Raw genomic sequence first — 21,604 nt, forward strand, 5'->3', positions numbered from 1 at the left:
CGACAGGGAGCGGCGCAGGACCAACAATCTGTTCGCAAAATGGGGTCTGAACTGAGCGTTTTGCCTGGTCACTGATTTAAATGGAACAAGAAGTCGTTTGGGAAATAAGCAGCTCATCTCGCGCCACGGGGCTGAGGTATGATTCATGAGTGTCATGATATGCAGATAATGATGTACAGACAGGCACAGACAGGCAGCTAATGAACACAGAGAACAGGACATGACCAATGAGCAGGCAGGACACTCAGGGGTGGTATCTCACTGTAAAAGGCACGAGGCACTCCCACTCCGCCTCTTTCCACTGATGAACATCTACAGAGTGAGTCAGGGTGTATGTACAGTATCACACCCCCAGCACGTGGCTAAGAGCTAGTCTGGTTCAGTCAGACAGAGTAACTACACTTCGGTTAGCAGAGAGTTGAAGTCATAGAGAAGTGTGTTAACTGTGCTACTGGTTCAATAAATCAGATTGAACTAACTTCAAGGTCTGGAGTATCTTTTGGTTAAAGTTGCATCCAGTGTTATCCCAGAGTACATAACACGACAATGAGGTGGAAGATTCAGAACATGGGAACACTTTCCGTGGCACTCTCTATTTATAGAAGGGTTTGCACAGCCTCTAGCAGTCAATGCAGGGCGTAGGCACAGGATTTAACTCGAGTGTGCTATGAAACGATGAACTGGTCTCTTTTCTGGGGTCAATCGGCTGGTCGGTGGTAGTGGGGGGGGGGGGGGGGGGGGGAGAGACACACTGTTGCGTTTGGAACACTGGTTTCGTTCTTTTTTATAGAACCCTTCAGCTTAGATGCATCACCTTTGCGATTGCTGACTTGTGAGAAAGGGTTGTTGGGACCATGGAATATTTATTTGCAAAGTTAGCCAGCCAAGGTTGAATGATGCTGATTATTTAGCTGAAGTGCATGAGGAGGCCATTCAGCATGTCAAACCTATTGCGCCATTCAATTAGATCCTGGCAGATCTGCATCTTAACTCCATCTACTCACTTAGGATTTGTTTGTAACCCTTAATAACCTTGCTCAACACAAACTGTTTTACCTCAGTTTTGATATTCACGGTCGATCCCCCTCCTCAGCAGTTTTTTGGGAGGGAGAGTTTCAGAAACCCGCCATCTTAGAAAATATAGAAACATTGGGCTGAATTTTCCAGTCCCTCCAGCTGGTGCAATCTTCCAGTCCTGCTGATGGCAAGCCTCTGCTGCAGGTTCCCCTGTGGCATGGCTTGCGGACAATGTAAAAGGCCATTGACGTCCAACACCATACTCCTGCCCTCTCCCCATACCCCTCGATGCCTTTAGAATCTAGAAATCCATCTATTTCCATCTTAAATATATTCAGTGACTTGGCCTCCGGGGCCTTCTGTGGTAGAACATCCCACAGGTTCCCCACCCTCTGAGTGAATGAACCCCTTCTCATCTCATCCCAAATGGCCTACCCCATATTCTGAGACAGACCCCCTGTTCCAGACCACTCCCCCTTTTCCCAGCCGGAGAAAGCATCACCCCTGCATCAAGTCAGTCCAGCACTGTCAGAGTTTTAATGATTCAACCTTCAACTGTTTTTTTATTGTACGGTAGCATAATGGTTAGCACTATGGCTTCACAGCGCCAGGGTCTCAGGTTCGATTCCCGGCTTGGGTCACTGTCTGTGCGGAGTATGCACGTTCTCCCCGTGTGTGCGTGGGTTTCCTCCGGGGGCTCCGGTTTCCTCCCACAGTCCAAAGACATGCAGGTTAGGTGGATTGGCCATGATAAATTACCCCTTAGTGATCAAAAAAGGTTAGGAGGGGTTATTGGGTTATGGGGATAGGGTGGAAGTGAGGGCTGAAGTGGGTCGGTGCAGACTCGATGGGCCGAATGGCCTCCTTCTGCACTGAATGTTCTATGTAATTTTGTTCCACGGTTTCTCACTTTCTTATGGGTTTTCTCCTTTCCGGGTTTGTCCCTGTTTGCGTCACTTTGGAACGAACGTTAACTGAGGAAACATGCGGGATTATGAAGAGGCTTGGTGGGGTGGACGCGGCGGGATTGTTCCCGCTGGTGAACGGCGCACAGTCTCAGGATAAGGAGCCGGTCATTTAGGACTGAGATGAGGAGAAATTATTCACTCAAAGGGTTGTAAATCTTCCGAATTCTCTACCCCAGAGGATTGTGGATGTTCCATCCTTGAATACATTTAAAACTGCGATAGATGGATTTTTGGTGTCTCAGGGAATTAAAGGTTATGGAGACTGGGCAGGAAATTGGAGTTGAAAGCCAAAATCAGCCATGATCGTATTGACTGGTGGAGCAGGCTCGACGAGCTGTGTGGTCTACACTTCTTAATTTTTGTGTTCTTGTTCTAGATTTACCTACAGTAACCCACTCACCACCTCCAAAAGACAAAAGGACAGGGAGATGGGCAAGAAGAGAAGGTGTGAGTAGAGGAGAGTAGGAGGGAGAGGAGAGAAGGAGGGAGAAGAGGGTAGGAGAGGAGGGAGGAGGGGAGAGGGAGGGAGGGATAGGAGAGGGGGAGAGAGAGGAGAAGGGGAGGGCGAAGAGAGTGGGTGGGAAGGGAAGGAGGGGAGGGAGGAGGGGAGAGGAGGGAGGAGGGGAGAGGGAGGGAGGGACAGGAGAGGGGGAGAGAAAGGAGAAGGGGGAGGGCGAGGAGAGGGGGAGGGAGAGACGAGAGGGGGAGTGAGAGAAGAGGAGAGGGGAGGGAAAGGAGAGAGGGAGGAGAGGAGGGAGAAGGAGCGAGGGAGGGAAGGAGAGGAGGGAGAAGGAGAGAGGGAGGGACAGGAGAGGGGGAGGGAGAGGAGGGGAGAGGGGAGGGAGAGAAGAGGAGAGGGGGAGGGAGAGAAGGGGGAGGGAGAGAAGAGAGGGTGAGGAAAAGAAGAAGAGAGGAGGAGTGAGAGGAGAGGGGAAGGAGGGAAGAGGAGAGGGGGGACAGGAGAGGCGGAGGGAGAAGAGAGAAGGGGAGGGAGAGGAGAGAGGAATGGAAGGAGGGGAGAGGGGGAAGGAGAGAAGAGAGGGAGGGAGAGAGGAAGAGAGGGGGAGTGAGAGAAGAGGAGAAAGAAGGAGAGGAGGAGGGAGAGGAAAAGGAGAGATGGATGGGGGGGGGTAGAAGAGAGGGAGGGAGGAGAAAGGATTGGAGAGGAGACAGAGGGATAGAGGGAAGATAGAACAGGTAAACATTTATATCATGATTTATCACATCTTTCTTGGGAAGATTCTAAAGTCCTTTGCATCATTATCACCACAGCAGATGTTAATTGCTGAGTATACCAAACGACAGAGAGAAACTTGATTTACAGGCCAGGCATTCTGAAAACAAGAAGAAACGCACTGATCTCTGTAGAAAGAAGTCCAGTATCACTTTTCGGCTTTAGAAGTTAATGTAAAAGACGTATTACCAATAAGAAAAGAAAACTTAAGCATGCTAGATTATGGTTACACAGTTAAAACTAGTTTTACAAAATATTCCACCAAAAGGCTCTCTACTTGGTTAGACACACAAGTAAACACCTTCCAGGCAACACTCCCTTATAGATGTTTAATTATAAAAATCCACATTATAAAAATCCAGTAATGTAACCAAGGCAAACTGTTATAGCTTTAGTAAAGGTGTACCACACAACTTCTTGAACGCACGACCACTCTAGTGTAGAAATCCAAGAATTCAGAACAAGACTGCTTTTTACGGCCCAAGACTTCATTAGCTTGACTGAATGGCTGATTCAAACTGCATCTTCCCACAGCTCAGAGCTGTTTCCTCACAGAGACAACAACTAAACTCTCCCTGGTAACTCTAAAATACTATTCCCCCCCCCTTTCATCTAAGCTTAACATAAGAACATAAGAACTAGGAACAGGAGTAGGCCATCTGGCCCCTCGAGCCTGCTCCGCCATTCAATGAGATCATAGCTGATCTTTGTGGACTCAGCACCACTCTCCGGCCCGTACACCATATCCCCGAATCCTTTTATTGTTTAGAAAGGTATCTATCTTTTTCTTAAAAACGTTTAAAGAAGGAGCCTCAACTGCTTCACTGGTTCCATTGTTCTCATACCTGTTTGAAACTCCAATCCTTCCAAATATCAAATCTTACATGTTTCTATTTTGTCTCAGCTTCTGGGGCAAGAAAATGTAATTTACCCTCTTCTATTTACCTATGGAACTCCTATAGGATGCAAAATGTCTCTCGTCCCATCTTTGATTTCCCTTTGATATTCAAATGAAAGCTTTGCAGAGAAAATCCCAATCTAGCTCACAGAATGGAATGTGTTAATGAAAGCTTACAGTGTCAGGTCAAGAATAAGATGATGTTAGTTTGTTTGCATGGCACGAATCTCAATGAGGGCAGACAAAGTGTGGGCTATTTCTAGCTTCTATAAACGGTGACCAATTTACAGGATGTCTCATCCTTTGTAGCTTTGTGAATAAGAACTGCTGACTGAGCAGTTCCCCCAATTATCGTTCAATTTCCAAAGAAATCTGCAACTGGGGAAGCCCTGGCAGGAACCAGGATTCAAGTTGGATTGTTTATTTGAGACATCCTTTCTGCCTACTCAACACCCCAAGTTGCCAACATCCCTGTGGTACTTCACCCGAGTGGCCGTTTGGCATGTGTGATCCCGGACAATAAGAGCCAGGAGGATCCGCTTCCGTTGTGTCAGTCAACTTGTAGCTAAGATGAGGTCTTGTCTACTCTCGGGGCCTACAGATTGGGAGTCATTGAATTGGATAATGGATTGGACAACGTTGGTTGGTGCAGTGAGCTACAAGCTGGTCTTTTACCTCTACATTTCCAATGTTCAAACTTTCCAGGGTTCGGACTCCTGACAGCTACCCAGTGACATTTGCCGGTGAGTTTCTCTTGGTGAAAACTGGGTAAAAATCAGGATTGGGCTTGGACTATGTTGCCGCCCTCCCACAGTCAATATCCCAGCCAATGCCGGCAATCTTGGTTCACAAGTGAACCACAACACCGTGGAAAAACCACGTGCTCATGAGATTATGGTTCCAAGCCCCACTCGGGACTCATGAATACAAACTGCAGGCTAACGTTTCTCCCCAATACCCAGTGAATACCGCGCTGCCGGAAGTGTCAGCGTGTGGATGGGATGGTGAACAGAGGCCCCATTTGCTCTCTCGGGTGTTATTTTGAAGAAAGGGAGGGGTGGGGGTTGTTCCTGACGCCCTGGCCAACACTATTTCCTCAATCAGTGAAGATATCTAGCCATTATTACATCATAGAATTTACAGTGCAGGAGGAGGCCATTCGGCTCATTGAGTCTACACCGGCTCTGGAAAGAGCACCCTACCCAAGGTCAACACCTCCACCCTATCCCCATAACCCAGTAACCCCACCCAACACTAAGGGCAATTTTGTACACTAAGGGCAATTTATCATGGCCAATCCACCTAACCTGCACAACTTTGGACTGTGGGAGGAAACCGGAGCACCCGGAGGAAACCCACGCACACACGGGGAGGATATGCAGACTCCGCACAGACAGTGGCCCAAGCCGGAATCGAACCTGGGACCCTGGAGCTGTGAAGCAATTGTGCTATCCACAATGCTACCGTGCAGCTTGTCGGAAATTACTGGGCACAAACATTTCCTCCAAACAACAGTGAGCACATTTCAAAAATACTTGCCAACGTAAGAAATAGGATCTAGCCCTTCGAGCCTGCTCCTTCATCGGACGGGGTATTGAGTACAAGAGTCGGCAGGTCATGTTACAGTTGTCTCGGACTTTGGTTAGGCCACATTTGGAATAGTGCGTGCAGTTCTGGTCGCCACATTACCAGAAGGATGTGGATGTTATAGAGAGGGTACAGAGGAGGTTCACCAGGATGTTGCCTAGTATGGAGGGTGCTAGCTATGAAGAAAGGTTGAGTAGATTAGGATTGTTTTCGTTGGAAAGACGGAGGTTGAGGGGGGACCTGATTGAGGTCTACAAAATTATGAGAGGTATGGACAGGGTGGATAGCAACAAGCTTTTTCCAAGAGTGGGGGTGTCAATTACAAGGGGTCACGATTTCAAGGTGAGAGGGGGAAAGTTTAAGGGAGATGTGCGTGGAAAGTTTTTTACGCAGAGGGTGGTGGGTGCCTGGAACGCTTTGCCAGCGGACCGGGTGGTAGAGGCGGGCACGATAGCATCATTTAAGATGCATCTAGACAGATATATGAAAGGCGGGGAACAGAGGGAAGTAGATCCTTGGAAAATAGGCAACAGGTTTAGATAAAGGATCTGGATCGGCGCAGGCTGGTAGGGCCGAAGGGCCTGTTCCTGTGCTGTAATTTTCTTTGTTCTTGTTGTTCCTCCATTCAGTAAAATCATCTACCTCAACCCCTACTTTCCTACTTTATTCTTCAATCCCTCGATTCCCTTATTCCCTCACTCAAAAATCTATCAATTTCTGTCTTGAGTATACTCAATGACCGAGTATCCACAGCCATCTGGGGTAGGGAATTCTCTCAATCCCAGTGCTAGGAACTAAATGGAGCCCCTCTTATTCTGAGATTATTTCTGGAATGGCTTTTGTGTCTTCCACCATGAGGACATGGGGCGCCACGGTGGCACAGTGGTTAGCACCAGGGACCTGGGTTCGATTCCAGCCTTGGGTGACTGCTTGTGCGGAGTTTGCACGTTCTCCCCGTGTCTGCGTGGGTTTCCTCTGTATTCCTCCCACAGTCTAAAGATGTGCAGGTTGGGTGGACTGACCATGATCAATGCGTGGTGTTACGGAGTTAGAACAGGGGAAGTGGGCCTAGTGCTCTTTCAGAGGGTCAGTGCAGACTCGATGGGCCGAATGGCCTCCTTGTGCACTGTAGAGATTCTATGAAGACAGATACAAAGTCTTTGTTTGATGTCACGTGGCAGTTACAATCACATTCATTTAAGTCAGTTTACAGCTCAGCATTACATTATAATCCAATATAAAAAGTGTGCCCCATGAGCAGGCCATCTTTATTGGACTGACGTTAGATGGCAATAAAGTTTCTCCAGCATTTCTAACCCTTTTAGTCTTGACAAAAGCCCCCACAGCTTTCTCTCCAACAATCTGGACATTGTTTCTGTGTGGTTTCATCCTCTCCTCTGTACAGTGGGGAAGGGATCAAAGATCTACCAAACCAATGGGTGTAAGGGAGGCTTATTAATTAATGCTCATGGTTAACAGTCCTCAGGGAAGTAAGATCCATTAAACACATGCCACCTAGCATCTTTTTAATCAAAGAACAGCTGGGCACACAGACTCTAAAAGGCTAACATAAAATATTCAGTGCTCAAAATTCTTTCTTGGAGGAGGGGCAGGGGGGTGGGGAGAGAGTAGGTCAATGAAATATCTTGAAATGTGACATCTGCAATGTAGAATGCACCTGCCTGCTCGAATCTGGGTGAAGGTCCGGTGGGGGGGGGGGGGGGGGGGGGGGGGTTAGGGAGGGCATGGGGGAGAGGCTGCCTATGGTTGGACTATAAATCTTCCAACACTCCCAGAAGCAGCACCTGCTTACGCTTGCCACTGGAGGCGCTGTACGTGGAGGTGAACCCAGGCAGAAGGTGCAGTTTTTGACTGCAATCTCTGTTAGGGTTGCTTCACCACTTGACTCCCAATTCCAGCTCTGGGTTACAATGCATGACTTTACATTCTGCTTTATCTCCCCTCCTCCCAATCGTATGATCTAGAAACTATGATAACCTGACCAGATAATCCATTTTGTTGTGATGTTAATTGATAAATATTCTTTTTTTGACTTTTTTTTAAAGAGTACCCAATTCATTTTTTCCAATTAAGGGGCAATTTAGCGTGGCCAATCCACCTAGCCTGCAAATTTTTGGGTTGTGGGGGCGAAACCCACACAAACACGGGGAGAATGTGCGAACTCCACACGGACAGTGATCCAGGGCCGGGATCGTACCTGGGACCTCGGCGCCGTGAGGCAGCAGTGCTAACCACTGCACAAACATGCTGCCCGATTGATAAATATTCGTTGAAATGATGCCATTGGACCTTTTACACACAGCCGAACCGGCCTCCATTTAACATGACACACACAAAGCAGCATCTTCATTTGGTGCTCAAGCCCTGGAATGGAGCCTGACCACAGAATCTTATGATTCAGAGGGGCGTACACCACAACTCTGTTCATCCATTGGTTGGCTGGGCCAGCATTTATTGTCCATCCCTGAGGGCATTTTAAGAGTCTCTCCGGACGGTCCCAGGTAGGCCAGATCATGTGAAGACTTGAGTGAACCAGATGGGTTTTTAATGACAATCGACAAGTGGTCACCATTAGACTTTTAATTTCAGATCTTTATTGAATTCAGATTTCACCATCTGCAGAAGTGGGATTCGAACCTGGGTCCCCAGAGCATTACCCGGAGCCTCTGGATGACTAGGCCTGAGGCAACACCACTACGCCGTCGCCTCCCCAGCACAGGTCCTGCAGCATATCCTGGCCTGAGATAATTGGAAAGGAATTTTCCAGGGTAATTCCATCCCTCGTTGGGTTGGGGATTTTCTTCTTTGTATTTTTCCCTGGGCCTCGCTTGTGAGAGAGGCTGTGGCCTACGGCTGTGAGCAGGGATGAGTTTGGATTGTCTGGTCATGCTACTCTCTCCATTACAGTGAAGGGGCAGGCTTGACAAATATGTCTTGCTCATCAATTTCAACTGTTCCTATCCATTAATTTTTTTCTTTCGAGGCGGGTGATATTGAAAATCAATTTGCAAGTGCGCAGCAACTATAGCAACAGCTTCTTTTACTTAAACAACGGGAGCCTTTTGAGGTGATCGGGTTTGAAAGCGTTGGAATTGCCTGATCTCTCCATCCGGCCAGGAACAAGCTGGCATCAGGAAGCTCGGGTACATCAAAGTCAAAATCAAAAGAGCCTGCATTGAATCAGGACAACAGGAACAGATACTCTCCAGTGACAGATGCTGCTGTCTCCCCGGTTACAGTCAGTGCCATTTATGACAGGGCTTATGCAGTGTGCTAACACCATGGCAAAATATCTCTCAAAATATCCCATTCCTTCCCAGCACAGAAGAAATATAATCAGCTCCAGTACATTTTAAAACCTGGGAAGGAAGAGGAAGAAGGTGAGACATTCATGTGATCAGTTCGGCCTCAATCTAAGTCGCTCTCAGTTCCTGCAAATCGTAATGACTCGTTGGAGTTTAGAAGGAAGAGAGGGGGGATCTTATTGAAACTTACTCCTGTACCAGCCTCCCCGAACAGGCACCGGAATGTGGCGACTAGGGGCTTTTCACAGTAGCTTCATTTGAAGCCTACTTGTGACAATAAGCGATTTTCATTTCATTTTCATTTCAGGATACTGCGAGGCCTGGATAGAGCGGATGTGGAGAGGATGTTTCCACTTGTAGAAAAAACTAGAAGGCAGAGGACACCATGTCAGACTAAAGGGACATCCTTTAAAACAGAGATTAGGAGGAATTTATTCAGCCAGAGGGTGTTGAATCTGTGGAACTCTTTGCCGTAGAAGGCTGTGGAGGCCAAATCACTGAGTGTCTTTAAGTCAGAGATAGATAGGTTCTTGATTAATAAGGGTATCAGGAGTTATGGGGAGAAGGCAGGAGAATGGGGATGAGAAAAATATCAGCCATGATTGAATGGCGGAGCAGATGCGATTGACCAAGTGGTCTAATTCTGCTCCTATGTCTTATGGTAATACTCCCAAGGCACAAACATCTCTGTGTTTCATGACAAGTGTTCAACCTTCCTCAGTATCAGCTCTTGGATCACATGTGCAGTACTGCCCAGAGTGAAAGGTGGTTTAGGTGGACTTTGAACCACTGAGCGAGTTTGCTTATTTAAAAAAATAATAGTTTAGAGTGCCTATTCATTTTTTTCAATTAAGCGGCAATTCAGCGTGGCCAATCCACCTCCCCTGCACATCTTTGGGTTGTGGGGCGAAACCCACGCAAACACGGGGAGAATGTGCAAACTGCACACGGACAGTGACCCAGAGCCGGGATCGAACCTGGGACCTCGGCGCGTGAGGCAGCAGTGCTAACCACTGCGCCACCGTGCTGCCCCCCCGAGTTTGCTTATTTTTGACCGATATCTCCTGTAAAGCACTGTAGGGTGTGCTACTACAATAAAGGTGCTATATAAATGCAAGTTGTTAGGCTGAACCACGACTGGTTTAATTGTTTGTTGAAAAGGGAGTGGGGGGGAGGGGGGGGGGGGGAAAGTTGGGGAAGGGTTTCCAAAAAGAAAATGCTGGAAAATCTCAGCAGGTCTGGCAGCATCTGTAGGGAGAGAAAAGAGCTCACATTTCGAGTCCAATGACTCTTTGTCAAAGCTGACAGAGAAAGTGGGAACGATTTATACTATGGAGTGAGAAGGGTTGCCCCTTTACAATCGCCCATTTCTTGCCTCCCCTCCTCCCACCCCAGCAGACTAACGAGGAGGTTTGACGAGCACCCCCCCCCACCCCCAAATCATCCTCCTGCAATCGTGAACATATAGTGGAGCTCCCCGCGATGCATCAGCAACACCCCCCCCACCCCGACCCCGGCATTGACACTTTGATTTAATTAGTCAAGTTTCCGTTTGACGTGTTATTTTGGTTGCAGTGGCCCCACCAGGGGCAGCCGCCCCCGTCATTATTGTTTAATTTATGGAGAATTGTTTTATCTTACAAGGAGATGGTGGAGTTCCACAGGGATCGGTGCTGGGGCCACTGGTCACCGTTTGCAGGAACCAGGTGGTCTGGGAATTCAGAAAGTTAACCTCAAAATTTGCAGGCGACACCAAATTGCGGCAGGCTGTCGTTAATACAGAGGAGGACTGGGATAAGATCCAGGAAGGGGTTAATAAATTTGCAGACTGCGTGTGTGATGAGCAAATCAACTTTGATATCGATCTGTCAGTAGCCTGCTACAAGAAATGTTTTTGATAAATGACCTGGTTATAGAATCACAGAATGGTTACAGCACAAAGGAGACCATTTGGCCTGTTGAGTCCATGCTAGCTCGTTCCACTCCCTTGCCAATTCCCCTTAGCCTTTGACATTTAACCAAATTGTTTTTGAAAGACACGATTCAATCTGCTTCCACCACACACTCAGGTAGTGTGTCCAGATCCTAACCACTTGCTGCGTTTGACACAAAAAGATTTTCATCACATTGCCCATGAATGGTGGATCAGGCTCGAGAAACTAAATTGCCGACTCCTGCTCCTAGTTCTTATGTTCTAAGAAAGAACTATTCTGTCTAATTCCACCTTCCAGCTCTTGGTCTGTAGCCCTGTAGGTAACAGCACCTCAAGCACAAATCTGCTATCTTGATCAATAAGGGGTTCAGGGGATAGGGGGGGGAAGGCAGGGGATGCGGATGAGGGAACATATGCTGATATGAATGGCAGAGCAGACTTGATGGGCCGAATGGCCCAATTATATCATAGAATTTTTATATCATAGAATTTGCAGTGCAGAAGGAGGCCATTCGGCCCATCGAGTCTGCACCAGCTCTTGGAAAGAGCACCCTACCCAAGGTCAACACCTCCACCCTATCCTCATAACCCAGTAACCCCACCCAACACTAAGGGCAATTTTGGACACTAAGGGCAAATTATCATGGCCAATCCACCTAACCTGCACATATTTGGACTGTGGGAGGAAACCGGAGCACCCGGAGGAAACCCACGCACACACGGGGAGGATGTGCAGACCCGCACAGACAGTGACCCAAGCCGGAATCGAACCTGGGACTATGGAGCTGTGAAGCAATTGTGCTATCCACAATGCTACCGTGCTGCCCTCTGCCCAATTCTGTTCCTATATCTTATAAGTGTGAGGGTGAGATGGCATATGTTGGTCAGAAGCATGAGGAGTCACATGCTCCTTGTAAAGTAAGTGTCAAATTGTAGAGGGATCTGGGGACACAGATGCAGGCATCGGTAAATTAAGCGACACAGGGTATTAAATCCTTTTCAGGTAAATGAAGCACTGGGGTGCATATCTCGAGGGGTAGGATAGAAAAACAGAGATCTTGCATTAATCGTGTATAGAATCCTGGTTGGGCCACACTTTGAGTGCTGTGAAGAGAGGTTTTTAAAAACAATTTATTCGATCATGGGATGTGGGTGTCGCTGGTTGGGCCAGAATTTATTGCCCATCTGAGGACATTTAAGAGTCAACCACATTGCTGTGGGTCTGGAGTCCCATGTAGGCCAGACCGGGTAAGGGTGACAGATTTCCTCCCCTAAAGGACATTAGTGAACCAGATGGGTTTTTAATGACAATCGACAATGGTTTCATAGTCACCTTTAGACTTTTAATTCCAGAATTTTATTGAATCACCATCTGCGGTGGCTGGATTCGAACCCTGGTCCCCGGAGCATGACTCTGGTCTCTGGATTACCCGTCCAGCGACAATACCACTAGGCCACTGCCTGGAGAAGATATTTTTTGCTTGGCGGCGAGACCAGAACTAGAGGTTGGAAATTTGAGATATTCACTGACAAATTCAGGAGAAACTTGTTTTTCCCAAAGAGTGATTAAAATGTGGAACTCACTGCCAGATGGAGCACAGATGGATTGAAGAGGAGTCCAGGTAAACTGGAAGCAGAATCTTCAGAAGGTAATGTTAATGGGGTTAGATGAAGAGAACTGGGAGGAGACTCATTTAAAGCACATATACCAGCTTAGACCTGTTGGGTTGATGAGCTTGTTTCTCTGCTGTAGATAATTTGTACTTTGTGATACTTTTGAGATAGAAGCTCTAGCCTGCAACTCTAATGGCAATGGTTTAAAAATAACATGATTGTGTCAGGTCATGAGATAACGCTCGCCAGGATCGAAGTCGAGAGACAGTGAATTTAATCGCAAATGAATATGAATTTGCACAGTTCAGAATCCCAACAGTTAGAACGAGGATCCTGATCACGTTTATGAACATGTAGCCCCTAGCTGTAGGTGAATTTTATCGTAGAATCATAGAATTTACAGTGCATAAGGAGGCCATTCGGTCCATTCGAGTCTGCACCGGCCCTTGGAAAGAGCACCCTACTTATGCCCACCCCTCCACCCCTATCCCTGTAACCCAGTAACCCCACCTATCCTTTACCAACATTTCTGTCCAGTTTGGGCTTTGGAAATATCAATTCCACCCCCCCCCCCCATAAACACTGATTATGGACAAACATGGGTAAATCCTGCAAGTTCCTGGTGGGTTGTCCCTCGTTGTTAGGCACTCTTCATATGGCGAACGTTCTCCAAAGGAGGCGACGCAGGACTCCTTAGCCACCCAGACCGCTCCATGCTCCCCACTACAGTATGAACCTGACCCCATTTCCAGTTCTCTCTAGCCTTGACAAAAAGTCGTTCAGATTCGAAACGTCAGCTCCCTTCTCTCTCCACGGATGCTGTCAGACCTGCTGAGATTGTCCGGTGTTGTCTGTTTTGTGCCTTAAAGGTCAAAGGTCGATGACCCCTGCTGTTGCACCAGCTGGTCCCTCTGTTTTATGGTTTTATATTGCTTCAATCTTCTTTCTTTCCCAACTATTTACCTTCATTGAATATTTCAAGGTGTCCTTCCTGTATATTTTATGTATGTGCATATGCATACACTTCAGTGCAGTACTCGATCAGGTAGACCCGATGACCTGGACCAAATACCATGGCACTGTTTTGAAAAAGAGCAGGGGACTTCTCCCTGGTGTTATGAACAATATTTCTCCCTTGATCAATACCTCAAGAATTGGCCACTCTCAGGTTGCTGTCTGTGGGATCTTGCTGTGCGAACATCATCTGCCTCAGTTCCTATATTACAACAGTGATACTATTCAACAAGTACATCGTTGGCTTTAACACCGACATTGGGATGCTCGGAGGTGCTGATAGGGACTATCTAAATGCAAGTTTTAAAATATATACAAATGAAACTTGCCTTTAATGTAGTTAAATATCCCAGCATGCTTCACCTGGGCGATCAGACAGACTCATTCCCAAAGGACATCTTTGGGCAGGTGGCTAAAAGTTTGCCCAAAAGTAGTAGGTTTTAAAAAGGGTCTTAAAAGGGGCGAAAGAGGTAGCAAGGAGAGGTTTAGGGATGGAATTCCAGAGCTTAGGCATGGCCATCAACAGCAGGGTGAAGAAAACTAGGGTCGTATAAGAGGCCAGACATGGAGGAGCACAGAAACCTGGAGGGTCGTAGAGGTGGAGGAGGTTGCAGAGTTCAGAAGAGCAGAGACCACAAAGGGGATTGAAAACCAGGATCGGGGCTTTAAAATTTAGGCGTTGTCGAAGCAGGAGCTGGTCTGGGCCAGCGAGCTCCGGGGTGCTGGGCTGGCGCAACAGAGGATACGGGGCGACAGAATTTTGGACGAGCTCAGGAGGATGAGTGCTGGAAGGACAGCTGGAGTGACTATGTCAAGAGTTGATAGCGATGTAATGCTGTCCTTGAGCAAATTGCCTATCATGAAGGGCTGAACTTGTGCAAGATACCAGAGAATAGGCAGCAGATATGATACTGCCTCTCAGGAACAGTAGGGGTTAAATATGAGAAAGCTGGGTGGAAATACATCTGCAGAAAAATCAAGTTTCGAAAGTATATAAACTCCATTCTCTATTCAGTTCTCAAACAGCTAGGATCAATTGTATAAATGCCCTGGCAGTGGTGTGCTATTATGGCTGGGATATAACACAACCTGAAGAGTATATTGCTATTGATCTGTATTTCAGGCTGTCAGCACATTAATGTATTTCAGGCTAAAGATATTTCTTTGCCTCGTCAGGCTCCATAAGATTTTTGGCACAAGAAAGACAAACTCTGAATCCCTCAGGAACAGAAGGACATCTGTATAGTTATCATTCAAAGTCGAGTGTTTTTTAAAAGAAAACAATAAAATGACAAACCGCACTCTCTGGTCCAGTTGCTGAATCCTCCCCCGCCCCCGCCCCCCCCCCCCCCCCCCCCCCCCGTCTGCATGGCACTGACTAGATTTGTGTGCGCACGTGGTTGTCAGATTTCAGATGAATTGGGATTACCACATGTGGTTGCTTTGTGGGAGAGGCACGGTGGCAGCATCACAATCGCCCAGGATTCGCGTTTCTGATTGCTGTCTAACTCTCCTTCGGTAGAGAGCGTCCTGGATAAGGGGAAAAAATATCGGAGCTCAACCGTGTGTACAGGATCTGAGGATTGTTCGGTCGCTGACCTGGTGTAGGCTTCAAAGCAAGCTAGCCAGTGGTCGAAGGCCGAGGTGGCATTGTCTGCTTGAGGGTGCAGCTGCAGGCGATCTGGCTTGATGCGTAGGTCCATCGCTGTAATATCGCTGCTTAATAAATTGATGCACTATCAATTACGATGAGAGGAGAGAGTAATCGAGGCTTTATTAAGCAGAGATGAGTTGCCTCCTGCAGCTGCCGCTGAAATGGCTGCAGCTCGGTGAGCACACCTATTTATACTCTGCCTACTGGGCGGAGCCAGCAGGCAGGGATCTACCCCCGTATCTGTAGTACAGGAGCCTTACCGTATTACCTCGCATATACGTTATATATACAAACAGTGGTGACTACCACAGAAGAGTGAGTGAAGCGTATAAGATTCTGAACGGCACTGACAAAGTGGATGTGTAAAAGATGTTTCCCTCTTGTGGGTGAGCACAGAACTAGGGGGGCACTGTTTTAAAATTAGGGGTCACCTTTTAGGACAGAGATGAGGGAAAAAAACAATTCTCAGAGGGTTGTGTGACTTTGGAACTTTCTGCCTCAGAAGGAGGTGGAAGCGGGGTCACTAAATGTTTTAAAATAGATATTATTATTAGCGACTTATCGAAATAGAGACGTGAACAGACGGGGTATAGAAGGATACAGGCGGTTGGTCTTGATAGGGCACGTGATCGGCGCAGGCTTGGAGGGCCAAACGGCCTGTTCCTGTGCTGTTCTTTGTTCTTCCATTTTAACAAATAATGCAACAACATCCTCAGATCTGCTACAGTATAAATATTTCAGCATGGATAAATACAGAAAAAGACAGGGGAACACCAACACAATTGGTTCAGCTTAATTATTATACTTGGTGCCTCCGTTTATACAATGAAAGATGGCGAATGGATAAATTAGAGAATAAGGAAGAAGAGTATAAAGCCGTGAAAACATAGTAAAGTGGCGCTCACCGTCATGTGTAGCGATTGTTTATACAGCCAACGAGAGTACAGGATAAGGTTTTTCCGCCATGTTTGGGCACGCAACTGGACACACTTTCCCCAACTCCAATTAGACCAGAGCTAGCAAGGACAATGGGCTGGACTATGTCCCCACGCCGGCGTCAAAACGGTAGAGTGTTTACACCAGAAAAAGTTGGATCAAAGAGACACAAATTCCCAGCCCTGCGGGGTCGAGGAGGGACCCGGAGTAGATCTCGCAGCTTTTGCTGCAGATACAGGCCCCCGGACATTCGGGTCGGAGGCCGCGCATGCTCCGTGCTCCATGGCGGACTTGGACCGCGGAGCTAGACCCACAAGCGACCCCCAAATGGCCCCGCACCTGACACTCAACCCCCGCATCAGCACTCCCTGGCCACCTAGAAGGCCCATCCCAGGCCTCCGATCCAGCCTGCCCTGACCAGGGCGGACGTGGACTGAGTCTGCAGCCGCCACGCGAGTATCCCGAACGGCTGGAGCACATTAGTTCCCATCCGTCGGGACTTCGGCCAGTCGGGGTGGAGAATGGCTGAGCGGGACTCTGGCAATGGCCCCAGGTAGGTCCCAGGCCGCTTTTCGGGGCTCGCAGAATCGATGAACTGGCGCCGGTCCCGATTTCTTGTGGGAAAATGGATTCTCCGCCCCTGCGCGGCTGCGATTTCGGCGCGAGGGTACGGAGAATCCAGCCCAACGTCTTTTTCTCGGATGGAAGAGCTGCCCGTACCTTCGCAGGAGCCAATTAAGGATTCTTTATTCCCAAAATAAAGAAAAGAAATACAGAAAAAATTCACAAAGACATTAGTTCTAAGAGGATATTTTACATATAACCACACGAGCCACAAATCCCCCAAATCTAGTCCAGTGCACAAGGCAATACCCGGCAGACGGTAATAATGAAGAACAGAGTATTAATTGGTAACTAACAAGGGTAAATTATGTCCAGGCACAGAGTCGTTAATATGAGTGTTAACACTCGGCTCCTGGGTTCACTCTGATTAGAACACTGTTCCTCGGGAACAACGCTAATCCCTCATTGGTCGGTGTTCACTTGCTCCTGCGTGATAGGCCCTGAGGCAGTCACAAGGACAGTGAGGGCACACCCTTTAAAGGGACCGTGCTATCACATTCCTCCTCAAGTCCCTCAATTAACGTATGTACAGACAGGCTGTGAACAATGATCATATACAATATAAGGCTGAGGAATACAAGGGAAGAGAGTCCAAACTATCCATCAGAGCATTAATCGATCAGGAGATTTCCTGGGTCTCATGGACCGTCTTAATCCCCCAACTTGCTCCTCCAAGTTGGAGATAACAGTATCGTTACTCTTAGTAGAATGTTCTTGGGCCTCAACCAACCCCGCAGGGTTATTCCCTTCTGTATCATTCCCGAATCATCAATGGGGCCTCCTCGAGACTTCTGGATCCCCTTTGACCCAATTCAACCACAGGAGCACATTTACAGCTGCCGGCTCCAACTATTCGAGATTGGGGTCCCCTGATTTCTCACATGGTCAAAGTGTTTCCTTACTGTTCTGCCGCCCAAGTCCACTACTGGGCCAGACGTGGGCATGATCTGGTCTGGTAACCATAGTGGGCCTGAGACAAAGTTTCTGACAAGGACCTGACCATCTACTTGGAAAGATCTGTCGCTTTTCTGTGAAGTGCGTTGTTTCCTCAGGGAGCTCTGCCGTGCCTCTACCCTCCCTGCCAAATTTGGGAAGACCAAGTCCAACCGGGCCCTTAAACAACGGCCCATCAGATGTTCTGCCGGTGCGACACCCGTAGTATTGGTAGGCTATTTCCCCCAACAGTATCCAAAGTGGTATTCCTGCTCGAGAGGGGGACAACCACAGTGGTATTCCTGCTCGAGAGGGGGACAACCACAGGGTATTCCTGCACTCACTGCCTGCCCCTTCTGATGGTCACCCATCTCTCTGCCTGCACCTTGGGTGTGACCACATCTCTATAATTCCTATCTATGACGCTTTTCGCCACTGCTCCTGTATGCTCCTCAGTGCATCCAATTGCTGCTCTAACCGAGCCAAGTGGTCTGTGAGGAGCTGCCATTGGTTACACTTGCTGCAGATGTAGTCGACTGGAACGCTGGAAGAGTCACAGTTGGAGCACTCCACCCCGCTGATTGCCACTTAAGCACTAGTTAATTAATTTGAAATAAACACTTGAATTGTTAGATTGAGTTACAATTAACTATATGACCCTGACGCTAGATTTTTACTGTAAAATTAAATGCTAAATACCGATCTCTGCCCTCAGGTTTAAATACTCCACTATCTCGTTAATCAATTAGATTTGTTTTGTAATATTATTTTTTTTTCAAATTTAACCAATTCCCAACCAACCAATCAGGTCTCAGCTTTACTGTGATGTCACTTCAGCCCCCCCCCCCCCCCACACACAATTTGAAAAGGTAATAAAATCATTGACCTTCCCAGGATGCTCTCTGGATCTCTCCTGGCAGATTAACAGTTACAAGCCGGAAGAAAGGAAACAAAATAGGGAAAAAGCTCCTCCTGCCACTCAGGATGTCTCAACTTCACCCTGCGCAAGCTTACTGTCTGCGCTTTATGTCTGTGTTTACATAGAACTCGACTAAACAAGATGACTCACAGTATTTACAGAAGAATGCAATTCAATACAATTCACACCTTTGGCCACTAATCAGGCTTCAGGTGACTGAGATTACTGCCACTTAGTAATTAGGGGTGGGGGCAGCCAATCAGATACTAAGCTACACACTGCACTTTTAACTGTAAAACAGCAAAATTAGATTTGCCATTTACCTTTCTTGATTACCTCACTGCACCAAATTACCAAGTTCCAATCCCCACTCTGGCTGTCTCTCACCGAATCAACCAGGGTGTTCGGCATAAATGCAGCAGGATTTCCTCCCACAGTCCAAAGATGTGCAGGTTAGGTGGATTTGTCATGCTAAATTGCCCCTTAGTGTCCAGGGATGTGTAGGTTAGGTTAAGGGGTTATAGGAATAGGGTGGGGAAGTGGACTTGGGTGGAGTGCTCTTTCAGCGGGTCACTGCAGACTAGAAGGACCGAATGGCCTCCTTCTGTACTGTAGGGAATCTAAATTCTATGAACTGAAGGCGAGTCCCCACCAAGTGCCCTTTTGATTGACAGGATTCTCTTCCCGCTTCATCCTTTCTCTTTAGGATATCATGTAGTTCATCAATGTGAGCACCCATGTTCCCAATGCCAGGGAGCCGAGATCATTGTCCACAATTTACAATGGCAGCCACCTTCTCACTCACCAGCGAACCCACCACTGCGAATTGGGCCCCACCACTGCCATTTCAATCAAACAAGGATTTTCTTGACCTAACTCGACTCCCCATCGCCAAAATCTAGTCAGGACCTTATGGGTTGAGCATCAGGATAACGATAACAATTAAAATATGAGTAGCTCCTGAGGTCATGAAAAGCAGCCACTCCTGTGCTCACATCACGTGAGCCCCACTGAATATTTGTCAGGCGGAACTAGATAGACTCTTGTTAGGCAAGGAAATCAAAGGTTATCGGGAGTAGATGAGGAATGTGGAACTCAACACAAACAGTTCAGCTATGATCTTATTGAATGGAGCAGGCTCCAGGGGCTGAAAGGGTCGACTCCTGCTCTTATGTCCGCAATCATGTTCATCTGCTCCAATTAGTTCCTCATCTGAGGGCCCTGCATTAGAACATGCGCGTGGCCTTTCCCACCAGGGTGTTTGCACATGAGCAGACCTATCTCCCTTTCCTGACTGATCATGCCTGTTGACTCACTAAGTGCAGATTGAGACTGTAAAATAACTTCTAACGTTTGCACTGTGCTGACATCTGAACTGATGACCGGAGTCGGGTGTGGTCAAGTTACGGTCATCTTCCGCAGAGGTAAGCTCTTCACTCACCCTTCCGCCTGACGTTGCAGTAGCTGAGCATCCGACGGTAATTAGCTGAAAGAGAGCCATGGGGTGAGGGAAATGGAAGGGGGTGCAGAAGGTCTTTGCATCGGCAATTCCCATTTCATGGCACCTTTCAGGGAAGTGAGGATCTGTTTATAATTTATTCAACAATGCAGCCAGGAGGAATCTCAGGCATCACTCAGACACTCTAGCATGCTGTACTGCTGAAGGTGCTGTCTTTCAGATGAAATGTTAAGCCGAAGCTCGAGCTGCTTGTTCAGTTGTAAAACAGTGGTAGGCAATCTACAGCCTCGGGGCCACATGCAGCCCACCTGGGTTCGGAGAGCGGCCCACGAGACATTTTGTTGACCGTTTCCCAGGCACAGGTTTACCTCATTCTGCTGACTTACGACCACATAGTTGTTTTCCTACCAGTATGACTGAAGTGATACGCAAGTAAGGCGAGGGCAAGTGAAGGGGAGTTCTCCCCAGCGCCCTGGCCAATATTTATCCTTATCTGATCATCATCACATTGCTGTGCACAAATTGGGGTTGCCGTGTTTCCCACATTACAATAGTGATGACACATCCAAAGGCATCCCACCGGTTGTAAAGCACTTTGAGAAATCTGGTGGTCATGGATTGCACTGTATAATTGCAGGTCTTTTCTTTTCCCCCATTCCCAACAGGTGCGTGGACACCATGAATCGTGGCATCCATGCCCAAAGTTCTGGGCACGAATTAAATGCCCAATATCTCCGAACATTGGATCACAGAATTGTTACGGCGCAGGAGGCCATTTGGCCCATCCTGTCTGCACCAGCTATTTTCTGTGTTTAATCCTGTGTTAATAATAAAGTTTGTTTTAATATAACGTATCCCTATTTGTCAGTGGAATCACTCCTGGAGTGAAGTATCCTTTCCCCACAGCTATACAAATTTAAAAAGCCTGTTTGGAGTTCTTGTTCCGGTATCCTAACAAACGCTGGGCTCTGGCCTGGGATCTTAACACTTGTGTTATGCAACGTTATTGTTACAGCTGATATAACAAGGACCTTCAATGTAATGTGTATAAAAATACAGAAGCGGTCACGTGTTGGCAATATTATTGGCTCAGTAATCCACAGACTTGGACGAATGCGCCAGGGACACAGGTTTAATTCCCACCATGGCAGGGGGAATTTAAATTCAATTTATTAATAAATCTGGAATAAATAGCTAATCACAAAAGCTCATCTGGTTCACTAATGTCTCTCAGCGGAGGAAATCTACCGTCATAACCCGGTGGCCTACCGGTGACTCCAGATCCACAGCAATGTGGTTGACTCTTAACAGCCCTGTGAAATGACCCAGCGATCCACTCACTTGCATCAAACTGCTGTAGGAAAGTTGAATACACCCACCACGTGGACTGTCACGGTTCAAGAAGGCGGCCACCTTCTCAAGCGTAATTAGGGATGGACCAATAAATGCTAGCTTTGTCAGCGAATGAACAAAAATTCACAGCAGTGT

This window comes from Scyliorhinus torazame, chromosome 2, assembly GCF_047496885.1.
Source record: "Scyliorhinus torazame isolate Kashiwa2021f chromosome 2, sScyTor2.1, whole genome shotgun sequence".
Taxonomy (NCBI): Eukaryota; Metazoa; Chordata; class Chondrichthyes; order Carcharhiniformes; family Scyliorhinidae; genus Scyliorhinus; species Scyliorhinus torazame.